We start from the raw sequence: 15,594 nt of genomic DNA on the forward strand, positions 1-15,594 counted from the left end.
AGAAATGTTACAGGTATGTATGGGTTCATTTGTGACCAATGCCGGGACTTCGTGACAGGTTCCCATACACGACTCATTCACCACCCACGGTCATTACCAGCCACTCTGCATCACCCCTTCCAATCGTGAATTGTGGCTAGCAACAACGCAACCTACCCGGGCCGAGACCGCCTGTCGCCCACCGTCCAGTTCAGGCTTGCCCGGTCCGTGACAAACACCAAACAAAACACTATTTATAAACAATATTGCTTAACTGCAGAAGCACGTGGTTGATTCTAGAGCCAATGAGCACTTCGGAATTGTGTGCAGCGTACTAGGATTGGCTGAGGTACACCAATCTTAGATCATTTTACATAATACGCGCTCCTCTTGCCCCAACACTGCTTCTATAATATGTATGGTCATGGGGTTGTTTGTTTTGCGACCCGGAAGTACCGAAATGAAAAGATTAATAACAGACAACGACAATTAGGCTGAATTTACGAACGGTCTGTGTAAGTATCCTGCAGGCGATCAGCATGGTGCACATGCGTGCAGTGTGTCATTGTGTACTTAAAACTTGATGGCCATGACAGCTTCTTGTGCGCGCCGCCGGTTTTCTTGCAATACATCACAGTGGGGCCACAAATTCTCTCATACTACGCACATTAAGTGACTTTGTCAAAAGCTGCGTTTCCAGAGCTAAAATTGACCAAGCAACGTGATCCTTGTGGATATAGTATTCTAAAATCGTACTTGGAATTATACACCCGGTTTTGCAAGAAATACTAATTTTTTTAAATGCCTGTGAACATATCGTTATAAAGTGCCTTACCATAAAAATATTGCAAAGCTATGAATGAATACTGCCTCTTAAACATACATCATCTCAGATGTGGAGTATTAATCAGGAATAGGTGAAAGATCGATATGCGGATTATATAACTTTCACAGAGCTAACTAGTCATCAGTGAACATTTCCAGAAGGTTGTTGATATTAAAAAGACAGTGAGCGCCGATTTCAGTACCAAATTACTGCACCCTTACCGGACTGTGAGCGATATGAGCCATATGTTTGTGATTTTCAGTAAAAAGCAGGCAGAGTGACTATATTTGATGTTTTGTTATTGATAGATGTTATAAGTTTGTTGGGTGTGGTTGGAGGTCTAACCTAGACATGTTTACATGCAAACTGGTGTATTTGACCTGCTCATTGCCCGACGTGTTTGTGTGTGAATTAGCTGGAGTTATTGCATTGTGGCATACAGCCCTGATACTCATCTACGAGCTTGTTTTGACGGAGGTGTTTTAAATTCTGTTGAGACCTGTACTGTGGTATGATGGTGATTGTTGCTGGTAGGCTTAAATGCTGTTGTGGGAACTCTCCTAACCATCTATGTGGCATGCTCCTTCATTGTTCGCTGCGCGAAGTGCTCAGTGCTCAGTGCATTATGTTGTGTTGGACGTTCATGTGTTTTGTTATTTATTCTTCACCAAGGAACAATGACGCTAAATTTTGTTCATGCTGCACATGTGACTCTGACAAAATTTTCGCAGTTCTGATTTATGATCCCGGTTTTTCTCAACTCCGTATTATGCAAATACCCCAGATGCTGTTGGGCTAATTCTGACATATGTATATTTTATGCATGTATAACTGTGAGTTACACCGTTTATGATATATCTTTACAACCCTTTATGCCTTTAGGGACCTGTCACTTATCTTTTAGTGTCAAAAGGTACTGATTCAATTTTTTTTGTGCTGTTTAGCCTTAACTTTTCTTTATATCTTTCCCAGATCTACACTGTGAGGTTCCTCTGTCACAAAAACATGTCGCCCTTTCCAATAATTTCTCTAACCCTTCATTTGCTTGCTTATGTTTGTAACCAATATATGTATTCATGTTTATCTGTAAATATGTTTTTGCACTCCACCTCTTCCACATGTATTGTAACATAATGCATGCAATCCTTTCTGTAAAGATGTTCTGCGCTACACCTGCTTCATATATACGGGATGTACTTTTAAGTACAGTGTTCTGACACCCTTGAATACTGGTCTACGCTATAAAAAATGTAAGAACAAATTGAAAGTGCTATTGGGACCACATTTGACATCTACCTATGTTGGAAGCATGTACAATATCTTTGTACATAGTTCTGTGTAATGTAATATGTAGGTTGTTGGGTTAGAGTTGAATGCTGTTGGTGCTCCATGATAGCATTTTAGATGGATAACCAAACTGTTTTGGGTGCACGTGTTGTGCGCTAAAAGTGCTGTTGGGCTTATCTATGAGCCTTTTACTTCACTGATACATGGTATTCAGGGCCCAGCTAGCTTGTACATTCTAGGCATGTTACCAAACAGGTACAGTGAGTCCAAATACTGACCTTCTGTCTCTTAGAAATGGGTTAACTTACAGGTATAGAAAATAAGGAACGCAGACAGCATGTACTTCCTGAGCTTACAGCATGTACTTCCTGAGCATACAGATGCATTTTTAGTGCCTTCAGCCAGTAGTATTGTAGCAAGGGCATTCAGGGCCCGTCCATCCTAGGCATGTTGCCAAGCCGGTCCAGTGAAACGTAGGTTTCATACTCTGCCCTTTTCGCTTTAGGATTTCATGGTCAACTAGAAGAGGGTTAGTGAGTGAGTGCAGAGCTATGAAGTCTTCTGTGTGTTTGTATGTGGGAGGAAACCCCTATCCTTTTTGCCCTAGGATATTAGGATAGTTGATCCGCTTAGGGAGATTGATTGAGTGAGAGTAAGTGAAGTATTGACCTGCACAGTGCAAAGTAAAGTGTTTGTGGTGGATGAAGGGCAGGGTGCGGGCCCCTTATAACTTATTAGGGTCAAGGACAGAAGGGGGAAGATTGAAAAAGTGCTGCACAAGAGCTGTGCTGTGTATCTGTGATGAAGGAAGAATGCAGGCGTGGACTCCTATTTAGGACCACCACCGATCACAGAATACGGTAAGCGCGAATGCTGGCTCCCATTTCGATTAATTGTTAACTTTATACGAACATATTGGAGCCTTACCACCCCACCCTTTTCTCCCCCCAGGCGCATTCTCCCCTTAAAACTGGCGGTTTTCAAGCAATTCAACTTGCAGCTATAAAAGCTGGCGGTTTTCAAGCAATTCAACTCGCAGCCTAAAAGCTGGCGGTTCTCAGGCAATTCATCTCGCAGCGTATCGAACTGCGGTAAGGTTGAGACCAGCAATCATTATTCACTGGAGGCTCCTTGTAGCATCTTAAACCTTAATGCACACTTCGTTTAATTACAGGTTTTAATCATCACTCACTTCTCAAATGGTCCTTATCTTAATTGACTATTGCCTCAATTATCCAATTCTTAGGTAAGCTATCTGGTCATAATAGTGGCACCTCTCTCCTGCGCCACGTCTCAACGCCACCGGCGCCAGTTTTAATTCCTTCACGATATTGCTCCTTAGATACCTTACAACGGCCTCGGAATTCCGCATTAATTGGTCACAACACCGTTTCTTTCCTTGTACTGTTCTCCTTAGCCAAACCAATTCCAATAGATTGCTCATCACGTAAGTTAAGCGCAGAGGAGCAGGTTGACTGTCTGTGCACAGCACGGTCAAGCAAAGACAACAGTTGATTCCTGCCCAGTCACCATGCTTACCACTCCACTACATGTGCAGCTATCTCCTTTGATAATGCAAGTATTGTAGATGAGGCTATCCTTACATGTCGCAGCAGAATGTGCTCATTATTGGCGATAAGCATGTAAAACAAATAAAATCAATACATTAAAAAAAAAAGTGGTTAAAGCACCTGCTCCGGCTATCGGCTGATACCAGATACTTCCTTTGTATCTGATAAGAGTAACTCTTATCACAGTACCAAGAAGAAGTGGCCTTTTACAAACTACTATATTCAAAGTACAAAAAGATGTAGGTAGCTCTGTGCTGTAGGCTATATAAATAATATCACTTAGGGAGTGGAGTATTCCTATTTCCTACAGCACCTAATAGCAGCTTAGGCTGTTAATATTGCTCAGTCGGACGGGCACCTGCTGCAGAGATGGGTGTAGAGAGCCTTAAGGTGACAGATTCGGTTCCAGACATTAAAATGTCTTCCTAAATGAAGGCAGATAGTAACAAGTGCAGCCGCAACAAACCGATATTTTCTCTGCTTGTGCGAGAAAATGATTCAATAAATCAACAAGTGCGGCCGAAGCGGTCCTCGCTGAAAATAAAAATAAGAGTGCTTACCGACTTATGAAGGAGACGGTGTAAAGCCACAAGTAAAAGATCCAGTCCTGATGGGCGGTCCCAAAAGGAGACAGGGTGATAACAAGGAGGGACTTAGAAGCCTCATTATCAATCGGAAGCTAGCGTTTACCATGGATGATGACCCCAGCCAATAAAAAATATGGGCGGGGCTTTCACACCACATCTAAAAAATACCCTAATACAGCATGACTCGTAAAGCTGACAGCGCATGCGTTGCAATGCTAGGCGACACCTAAAAAAAGAAGTAGGGGGGACTAACCTAGTTAATCAGTATGCAAGTGGCATCACAGTGCGTGACATCATGGCGTGTGAGGCATGTGACATCACAGTGCATGACATTACAGGAAGTGGCTTCACAAGAAGTGACATCAGAACTTAAGCCTATACATATATGTGTAGCAGGTGTCTCATGAGTACATTTGAGCACATTTCGAGTATACTTGCAAACCCTCCTGATTGAGGCTGAAGATTCCCACTTTGAATGCTACACATAAAACAATGTTGCATTTTGTCAGCAAAAAGCTTCCCCTAGCCATAGTGCTTTATGGTTTAAATCTTTTTTTATTGAAGAATTTTAAGAGCATACAAGCAAATGCAAAGCCCCCAGCTCCTCATTAAGCATGCAGATAGACAATGAAGTCGTGTTGCAAAAATTACCAAAGGTAAGCAGCTTGGAGCGGGCCAACCTAGCAAGTAAAAAGGATAACAACATAACCCCCCCAACTCTCCCGCCCCCACCCACCCATCGTCCACCTCGAACTAACAGGAAAAAGTTGTTAACGAAAAGTAAGGGAGGAAGATACATGAGGTCGCTCGGCATTTAACGTCGCCGTTTGCGAGATGTTTGGGAGTTCTGGTCTGAGATTTGCGTGGTCGGGAGGCAGAGCAAGCGAAGATACCGGGGGCACATCAGCTCCCGGAATTCAGACACCAACTGTGTAAGAAAGGGCCTCCACAGGTCAGGAAACTCTGATTTTCTACCGGCTAGCGTAAGGGTTAGCTTCTCCATACCCAACACCAGCCAAAGTCTCTGAAGCCAGCCAGTATGTGTAGGTGTCTGGGTGGTGCGCCAATGCACCAGGATGTTTTGGATGGCAGCTCCCAGGGCAATCGCGTTCAATCTGCCCCTCCGGGATTTAAGTGGGTATGAAAATGGATTGGGGAGGCCCAAGAGAATATATGAAGGGAAGCATGGGAGCTGCGTCTCAAGATGCAGGTCAATTTCATCTATGACTTGGGACCAGTATGACTGTAAGTTCGGGCAGCTCCAGAGTATATGTTCTAACGTTCCCACTTCCCCACATTCCCGCCAGCAGAGATCGCTGTGCCGAGGGTCAGAGCGATGCTAGCGCTCCGGGGTGTAGTACCAATACGTGACGATCTTGGTCAGGGTGTCCGGGAGCCCCATATGGTAGGCTGAGTGTCTGGCCCTGTGGTAAATTCCATCCCATTCGATATGGCTTAATGTTCTTCCACGGTCTCTTTCCCAACGTGTATGCGCCGCGCTATATGTGAGTGTAGTGTTGGCTAGTAGCATTTTATAGAGATCGGAGATGATTTATTTTGTCCGAGGTGTGTGTCACTAACCATTTCTCATAATCAGTCAATAAGCACTGTGCGTTTGGTTTGACTTGAGTGTGCAGGGCCCTATGCCGAATTTGGATGTACGGCATTCGCTCCATCTCTGAGAGCCCATAGTGCTCCCTGAGCTGAGGGAAGGCAATAATGCTGTCTTAGACAAAGAGATGACCTAGAGCCCTACAAGGGTAGCACGCCAGGTCTGAAAGGAGCGGGTGTCTGTGCCGGGAGAGAAATCTGGGTTGTCAAATATCGGTGTAAGGGGCGACACGAAAGTAGACAAATGGGTGGCGACATTGGTGCGGTCCCAGGAGTCCATGATAGTGCTCGTAATGAATGAGACATACAAGTTAGGTGGGCGGTGATGCTTGCGGAGAAAGGGGACACCCTGTAGTGGTCTACCTGCCACTGCCTGGTCCTGAAATAGCCAGTGCTTCTCTGATTCCTGCCATTGCCACTCCACAAGGTATCTAAGTTGGGCGGCGTGAAAGTACAGCTGAAGGTCTGGCACCCCTACTCCTCCTTTCTCGGGTGGGAGGATCGCTATCTGGTGTCGAAAGCGGGGTTTGCGGCTGTGCCAGATGAACCGTGATAAATCTCTTTGAGTTCGTTGGATCCAGCCCAACGGAGGCCTGAGAGGGAGGGTCTGAAAGAAATATAAAATCTAGGGTAGAATCATCATCTTGGTAGCTGCTATCCTACCCAATCAAGAAATCATACAGTGTTTCCATCTGTTCAGTTCCGAGCGGATGTGATTGCTTAGAGTGGCATAATTTATATCGATGGTGGCTTGGATGGTGAGAGCTAGCTGAATTCCCAGATAGGGGATTGCGGTGTCAGCCCACTGAACCGTCACCAGCACACGAGCACCGTGCTGCATGACGAGCCTGGGCTCGTCATTAGCACAGTAGGGGTTAAATAATGACAGCTACACGAACAGCATGTGTAGCTGTTAAGAGTGCTCAAGTGGTTAAAGCACCTGCGCGCACCCACTGAAGGGGTGGGGGGACACCAGATGGCACTCGCACACGCCAACAGCTGCCGAAACACGACGGCACTCCGACTCAATTCCAAGTTCCGTTCCCCACCCTCCAGTTGTTGTTGATTGACTGGTATACCATGCATGTTACAGCCAAACCAATTCCAATAGATTGCTCGTCACGTAAGTTAAGCGCAGAGGAGCAGGTTGACTGTCTGTGCACAGCACGGTCAAGCAAAGACAACAGTTGATTCCTGCCCAGTCACCATGCTTACCACTCCTCTACATGTGCAGCTATCTCCTTTGATAATGCAAGTATTGTAGATGAGGCTATCCTTACATGTCGCACCAGAATGTGCTGATTATTGGCGATAATCATGTAAAACAAATAAAATCAATACATTAAAAACAAAATTGGTTAAAGCACCTGCTCCGGCTATCGGCTGATACCAGATACTTCCTTTGTATCTGATAAGAGTAACTCTTATCACAGTGCCAAGAAGTGGCCTTTTACAAACTACTATATTCAAAGTACAAAAAGATGGAGCTAGCTCTGTGCTGTAGGCTATATAAAGAATATCACTTAGGGAGTGGAGTATTCCTATTTCCTACAGCACCTAATAGCAGCTTAGGCTGTTAATATTGCTCAGTGGGACGGGCACCTGCTGCAGAGATGGGTGTAGAGAGCCTCAAGGTGACAGATTCGGTTCCAGACATTAAAATGTCTTCCTAAATGAAGGCAGATAGTAACAAGTGCAGCCGCAACAAACCGATATTTTCTCTGCTTGTGCGAGAAAATGATTCAATAAATCAACAAGTGCGGCCGAAGCGGTCCTCGCTGAAAATAAAAATAAGAGTGCTTACCAACTTATGAAGGAGACGGTGTAAAGCCACAAGTAAAAGATCCAGTCCTGATGGGCGGTCCCAAAAGGAGACAGGGTGATAACAAGGAGGGACTTAGAAGCCTCATTATCAATCGGAAGCCAGCGTTTACCATGGATGATGACCCCAGCCAATAAAAAAATATGGGCGGGGCTTTCACACCACATCTAAAAAATACCCTAATACAGCAGGACTCGTAAAGCTGATAGCGCATGCGCTGCAATGCTAGGCGACACCTAAAAAAAGAAGTAGGGGGACTACCCTAGGTAATCAGTATGCAAGTGGCATCACAGTGCGTGACATCATGGCGTGTGAGGCATGTGACATCACAGTGCATGACATCATAGGAAGTAGCATCACAAGAAGTGACATCAGAACTTAAGCCCTTACATATATGTGTAGCAGGTGTCTCATGAGTACATTTGAGCACATTTCGAGTATACTTGCAAACCCTCCTGATTGAGGCTGAAGATTCCCACTTTGAATGCTACACATAAAACAATGTTGCCTTTTGTCAGCAAAAAGCTTCCCCTAGCCATAGTGCTTTATGGTTTAAATCTTTTTTATTGAAGAATTTTAAGAGCATACAAGCAAATGCAAGGCCCCAGCTCCTCATTAAGCATGCAGATAAGACAATGAAGTCGTGTTGCAAAAATTACCAAAGGTAAGCAGCTTGGAGACGGCCAACCTAGCAAGTAAAAAGGATAACAACAGAACCCCCCCCAACTCTCCCACCCACCCCTCGTCCACCTCGAACTAACAGGAAAATGTGGATAACGAAAAGTAAGGAAGGAAGATACATGAGGTCGCTCGGCATTTAACGTCACCGTTTGCGAGATGTTTGGGAGTTCTGGTCTGAGATTTGCGTGGTCGGGAGGCGAAGCAAGCGAAGATACCGGGTGCACGTCAGCTCGCGGAATTCAGACACCAACTGTGTAAGAAAGGGCCGCCACAGGTCGGGAAACTCTGATTTTCTACCGGCTAGCGTAAGGGTTAGCTTCTCCATACCCAAACACCAGCCAAAGTCTCTGAAGCCAGCCAGTATGTTTAGGGGTCTGGGTGGTGCGCTAATGCACCAGGATGTTTTGGATGGCAGCTCCCAGGGCAATCGCGGTCAATCTGCCCCTCCGGGATTTAAGTGGGTATGAAAATGGATTGGGGAGGCCCAAGATAATATATGAAGGGAAGCATGGGAGCTGCGTCTCAAGATGCAGGTCAATTTCATCTATGATTTGGGACCAGTATGACGGTAAGCAGGGGCAGCTCCAGAGTATATGTTCTAACGTTCCCACTTCCCCGCATTCCCGCCAGCAGAGATCGCTGCGCCGAGGGTCAGAGCGATGCTAGCGCTCCGGGGTGTAGTACCAATACGTGAAGATCTTGGTCAGGGTGTCCGGGAGCCCCATATGGTAGGCTGAGTGTCTGGCCCTGTGGTAAATTCCATCCCATTCGATATGGCTTAATGTTCTTCCAAGGTCTCTTTCCCAACGTGTACGCCCCGCGCTATATGTGAGTGTAGTGTTGGCTAGTAGCATTTTATAGAGATCGGAGATTATTTTTTTTGTCCGAGGTGTGTGTCACTAACCATTTCTCATAATCAGTCAATAAGCACTGTGCGTGTGGTTTGACTTGAGTGTGCAGGGCCCAATGCCGAATTTGGATGTACGGCATTCGCTCCATCTCCGAGAGCCCATAGTGCTCCCTGACCTGAGGGAAGGCAATAATGCTGTCTTAGACAAAGAGATGACCTAGAGCCCTACAAGGGTAGCACGCCAAGGTCTGAAAGGAGCGGGTGTCGGTGCCAGGAGTGAAATCTGGGTTGTCAAATATCGGTGTAAGGGGCGACAGGAAAGTAGTCAAATGGGTGGCGACATTGGTGCGGTCCCAGGAGTCCATGATAGTGCTCGTAATGAATGAGACATACAAGTTAGGTGGGCGGTGGTGCTTGCGGAGAAAGGGGACACCCTGTAGTGGTCTACCTGCCACTGCCTGGTCCTGAAATAGCCAGTGCTTCTCTGATTCCTGCCATTGCCACTCCACAAGGTATCTAAGTTGGGCGGCGTGAAAGTACAGCTGAAGGTCTGGCACCCCTACTCCACCTTTCTCGGGTGGGAGGATCGCTATCTGGTGTGGAAAGCGGGGTTTGCGGCCGTGCCAGATGAACCGTGATAAATCTCTCTGAGTTCGTTGGATCCAGCCCAACGGAGGCCTGAGAGGGAGGGTCTGAAAGAGATATAAAATCTGGGGTAGAATCATCATCTTGGTAGCTGCTATCCTACCCAATCAGGAAATCATACAGTGTTTCCATCTGTTCAGTTCCGAGCGGATGTGATTGCTAAGAGTGGCATAATTTATATCGATGGTGGCTTGGATGGTGGGAGCTACCTGAATTCCCAGATAGGGGATTGCGGTGTCAGCCCACTGAACCGGATGTTCCACTTGTAGGAAGGTAAGGGTGTGCTGGGAGAGGGAAATGTTAAGAGCCATGGATTTGTCCATATTGATCTTAAAGCCTGAGCCGCGCGCGCAGCTATCTAGTTCTATGAAGAGGGAGCGCAGAGATGTAATCGGTCCGATGGGGAAAGGAGGACATCATCGGCGTATAGGCTGATGGTGTGTGTGTCTCCTCCAAATTTAATTCCGGTTATAAGAGGTTGCCGCCATATCCTAAGTGCCAGGGGCTCCATATAGAGCACAAAGAGGAGAGGCAACAAGGGGCATCCTTGTTGGGTACCTCTGCCAATGGGGAAACGAGAAGAGGTGTGGCCGTTAACACGGACCGTGGCCATGGGAGAGCGGTAGCAATTCAGAATCCGGTTACAAAATTTCTCCGCGAGACCGTCAGCCATCGGAACCATCTCCAGATAGGGCCAGTGCACCCGGTCGAAGGCTTTCTCTACATCACTGGCCAGGAACATGTATTTGCCTTGCGCTTTGTGTTGTCACTGGTCTGTCTCTGTGGGATGAAGTTGGCTTAGTCGGGTTCCACAAGCTGGGCCATATATGGTGCCTGACGTATAGCCAGAATGCCCGTGTACAATTTAATGTCCACGTTTAGGATTCTAATAGGCCTGTATGCGCTGCACACAGTCTTGTCTTTCCCTGGCTTATTGCCGCCACCAACATTTTCCCCAGGATGGTACCTATGTGTTCAAATGTGAAACAGAGCTGTAAAGGTGGGAGCTAGTAGGTCGCAGAACGTCTTATAAAAGGCAGCTGTGTAGCCATCCGAGCCAGGCGATTTGCCCCGCTTAAGGCGGGAATGGCCGAAATCACCTCTCCCGTTTGGATTGCTCTATCCAAGTGGTCAGCCTGCGCTTGGGATGGGGCAGACATGCGTGCTGCAGCTAAATATCCGGCGCTGTGGTGATTATCCAGCGAATCTCCCTGATAGAGGTCTGCATAAAAGCCACAGAACACTTCAGCGATTTCCTAGTCTTCAGAGATGGAGTTCCCCGCGGGTGACCGAATAGTCTGGACTCCCTTACGCTGTCGGGCCTCTCGTAGCTTATTCGCCAAGAGGCGGCCACACCTATCACCTCTGGTGTAATAAGAGAGTCGGAGCCTGAGAGCCGCATACTCCGCCCTGTCCCTATCCAGGGCTGCCAGCTGCTACTTCTCCGTTCATAATTGCCTCCAAGCTCTGGAAGCGCCCGTCCTCTAATGAAGCTGTTCAAGCTTCGCCACCCTTTGTGTGATCTCCGCTCGCTTACGGCTACATTCCCTATTCTGAGCAGAAGATATAGCTATGACTTCGCCGCGAATGACTGCCTTCAAGGCCATCCATTGGGTCGCTAAGGAAGTGTCGGGATTAGCATTCTGGGCAGCGAAATCAGTGATGGCTTTACGGATTTGGTCGACCACTGTCGTGGTGTGCAGTAGGGTGTCCCGCAGGCGCCAGTGTCTAATAGAGCGCAGGGAGCGCGGCAGCTGCAGTGTGGTGAGCACAGGGAAGTGATCCGAAAGGGAAGCCGTCAGTATCTCTACGTCCTTCACATAAGCTTGCATGGAGGCGGAGCAAAGGAAATAGTCTAGACGTGCATACGTTTTGTGGGCGCCTGAGTAAAATGTGTAGCTGCGTGAACGCGGGTGAAAGTGGTGCCATAAAAGTCCCAGGTCATTGAGGTGTGCCCGCCCCGCAGTTGTCAGTACTCCAACTTGTGTCGTTCTTTGGCAGGAGCGATCCACTGTATTATCAAGGACAATGTTAAGATCTCCTCCCAGGAGTAAGTTCCTGTCTGATGTTGCAGTCGCTTCACTAAGCGCCTTATGTAGAAATTTGGTTTGTCCTTCGTTAGGGGCAAAAAATGGAACCCACCACAAAGAGCAAATCCCCAACGGAGAACCGGTAGGTGAGTAGGTGAGCCTTTATTCCGGATTCTTTCTGCAAGACTCTACCCGAGAAGGAACGAGAGACCAGGATGGCTACCCCAGCTGATTTTGAGGTGTTAGAGGAGAAGAGCTGCGTGGGGAATACCTTGGATTTCATTCTGTGATGATCTTTCGCAAGGAGGTGTGTCTCCTGTAGGAGGCAGATATCCGCCTTGGAGTGCTCCAGGAAGTGGAGGACGGCTCTATGCTTAATGGGGTGTTCGGGCCCCTTAATTTAAGCGTAAGTACCTTGATGTGGTCAGAATGCACCTGAAAACTGTGAGCGAGGTATAGCGTGGTATGAGCGGATGGCCAATGCGTGCAGGGTGAGGGCCGGAGACCCAGGTTGCGGTCGCCGAGCAGCTACAGAGGGGAACTAGAAAAGGTGGACGAGGGAACCCCAACTCAACAAAACCCCAAAAACATGTGAACAAGAAATAGTCCATGAAAAAAAGTCTGTCGACCCTGGACAACTGAAATCACTATGAAATAGGGTCCGTGGTATGGTGAGCAAAAACATTTTCTCCACCTGCCGCCCACCTGTGGACAGCAGAGGAGCTTAAAGAGGAAGAAGATTCAGTTCCTCCGAGTACATCCATCACCCAACGGCGAAGTCCTCCCCTGCTAGTGCTTCCGCTACCATAGTCAGCGCCTCCTTCTGACCCCTAGCGATGTCCTAGGCAGCAGGCTTCCTCAGGCGTCTTCTCCTACCCTGTCGCTGCCAGCCTGCTGTTGAGATCTCCGGTCCCAAGCTCGGGCCGCCTGCGTCGTCTTCCTCCGGAGGTAGTGTCAGTCCCAACAGCCTGCAGGCATCTTGTAAGGATCGCAATTGTTGCAGCTTACCCCCATGCTGAAATATCAGCCGGACCAGGATTGTTAACGCCTCCTTATCTCAAGGCTTGATCCCCGACTGCCCAAAAGCAGCCCAGGTCTCACCTATTAAAAAAAAAAACAACGCTGACAAATTGGATCCAAATTACTTCCGACCTATCTCCAACATATCCACCCTTGCAAAACTTCTTTTAAAATGTATCCAATCCCAGCTCTGTGCTCACATTGAGAATTACCAACATTTAGACCATCATCAATCAGGCTTCCGGAGGGGTCACAGCACTGAATCGGCCCTTGTACACATTTTTGATGACATTCTGAAAATGCTTGATAAAAACTAATCCTGCCTCCTGATCCTCCTTGACCTTTCCTCTGCATTCGATACAGTCAATCATGACATCCTCCTATCCATCTTACAAAACAGAATGGGTTTCTCGGATCAGGTGCTCCTCTGGTTTTCATCCTTCCTTCTACACAGATCTCAAAGATTCAAGTAAAACCACTCTCTCTCTCAGCCCTCCCCAGTACTTATTGGGGTCCCCCCTTGATCTGCCCTTTCACCTATCCTCTTCAACATTTTCTTGGAACCTCTCACTAATCTACTTAACTCAATGAACATTCTCTTCCACATGTATGCTGACGACACTCAACTCTATTTAAAAATGTCATCCCCGGATAACATCATCTCGCTTAATTCTATCCTCATGTTGACTCAAAATTGGTTAACGGAGACCCATCTCCTGCTCAATGCCTCCGAAACGGAATTCTTGATCATCTCCCCGCCGAACCACACCCCCAAGATCGACCTCTGGATGCCACACCTCACGGCTTTCAACTGTACTACGATTAACATAGACTCAGCCAAGTCGCTCGGAGTCACAGTGGACAGTCACCTGAATATGAAGACTCATATCAGCAACGTTTGTAAGGGAGCGAACCACTTGATGAGGACTCTCAGATTGATCAAACCCTTCTTGTCACAAAAGGATTTCAAGCAGGTTGTACAAGCTCTTGTCTTACCAAGGTTAGACTATGGCAGTGCAACTCTCTGTGGCCTTCCTAAATTTGCCCTGGCTCCACTTAGGGCCTCGCTGAACTCTGCAGCAATACTGATTACAGGCTCCAAACGAAATGAGCACATATCCCCAGTCCTTAAATCTCTCAACTGGCTACCCTGTGAAGCACAATATCAGCTAAAGATTGCAATCCTGACGCACAAAGCCCTCCACTACTAAAGAGGGTACCTCTGTAAAAGCTTGAATTATCATGTGGGGGGAGGGCATCTAGAAGCACCTCTACTCTCCTCCTTAAACCTATCATCCTCAGTAAAAAGAGAACGTATCTCCGAGCTTTCTCTGGTGCTGCCCCACAAATATGGAACTCTCTTCCCCCGGATGTACGTATACTCTCCTCGACGACAGCCTTCAAAGTTGAAGCCAAAAGATTCTTAATGAGCAAATTCTTGCCATAAGGGGATGGTGCACCTATCAGCCGTCTATCTCTTTGTTCCTCGCTCCATGGCACAACTAACAGTCACAGATGTACCCTCTGCATAATATTATACCTCATATTTTACTATGTCTATTTCAGGTTGTCCTCTAATATCCTTCGGGATCTTGTTTGCGCTATATAAAACTTTATAAACAAATAAAATAAGGAGTGTACCCAGGAGTATGAGATACCTAACCCCCGGAGGTGTTCCGTCACAGGACAAAACTGCAGACGCCTTTGCAGCGTGGTCAATGCTAGATCTGTATAGAGCACTGAAGAGTGTCCTTTGAAGGAGATTGGGTGGGCCGTCCTCGCCTTGGAGAGAATGGCTTCTTTGGTCTTGAAGTCTTGGACACACACCAGGATGTCTGCTGGCAGGGCATTGGGACCGCATTGGGACCGCGAGGTGGGCCCACTCTGTGAGCTCTTTCCAGTATAATGTCAGCCTCCAAGGAGTCTCCCAGAATGTGCCGGAAAAGGCCTGTGGCAAAAGTAAATAGGTCACCGGTGTCATCGGATGTTTTAACCCCTCGGATTCTGATGTTGTGTCGTCGAGAGCGATTTTCAATGTCCTCCAAGTGCAGCTGCATATCTATATGCTGGTCTTGTAGTTGGAGTATCTCCTGCTGGAGAGTAGTCATATCTGAGACAGTTGTGTCACTTTTCTCCTCCAGTGCGGCAACTCGCTCACCAACACTATCTACGTCTCTCCGGACTTCCTTGAGTTCAGTAGCAAATTCCGCTTTTACCGACTAGATATCTTCCCTGAGCGTTAGAAAGAGGGACTCCAGGAAGGATTTTGTGATAGGCTCATCTCCAGGCCTTGCTGAGAGTTTCTCTGGTACCGTAGGTTGCGCCGAGGCCGCCATTGTAGGGTTAGACTGCGGTTGGCCAAATATATCTTTGATTGTCTTCGGCTACGTGACCCTAGATCAGGACATGCTCCTCGGCAATCTTCGGGTAAATTGAAGTGAGGCAGCGATCAATAAGTGGGACGACTCAAGGGACCAAGCCTCTCAATAGTCAGGAGTAAATAGTTATGCTGTGGCACCTACCAGTCACTGCCACCAGATGAAAGGTCAACATTTCTTCGATGACTGCACCGGCCCTCGTGCCACGTGGGTGTAGTCGGTCCCAAGCTGCCCCACCACTCTTGATGTGGGGGACTGCAGCGGCTTCGTGGTCCAGGGGAAGGGCTAAGTGCCAGTGCTGTCCACC

The 15,594-nt window shown here is 47.4% G+C and overlaps 1 protein-coding gene across 2 annotated transcripts in view; it reads left to right on the plus strand.

Moving 5' to 3' along the window:
* The first annotated feature begins 358 nt into the window (after window positions 1-358).
* Window positions 359-15,594, plus strand: part of INPP5K (inositol polyphosphate-5-phosphatase K) — a 425,899-nt gene continuing 410,663 nt past the window's right edge. For both annotated transcript variants that reach the window (XM_086955215.1, XM_086955214.1), the window contains exon 1: window positions 359-494. The gene's annotated coding sequence lies outside the window, so the exon portion shown is untranslated. The remainder of the gene's footprint in view (window positions 495-15,594) is intronic.

The sequence above is a fragment of the Lissotriton vulgaris genome, chromosome 2_1 (assembly GCF_964263255.1).
Source record: "Lissotriton vulgaris chromosome 2_1, aLisVul1.2, whole genome shotgun sequence".
NCBI classification, from domain to species: Eukaryota; Metazoa; Chordata; class Amphibia; order Caudata; family Salamandridae; genus Lissotriton; species Lissotriton vulgaris.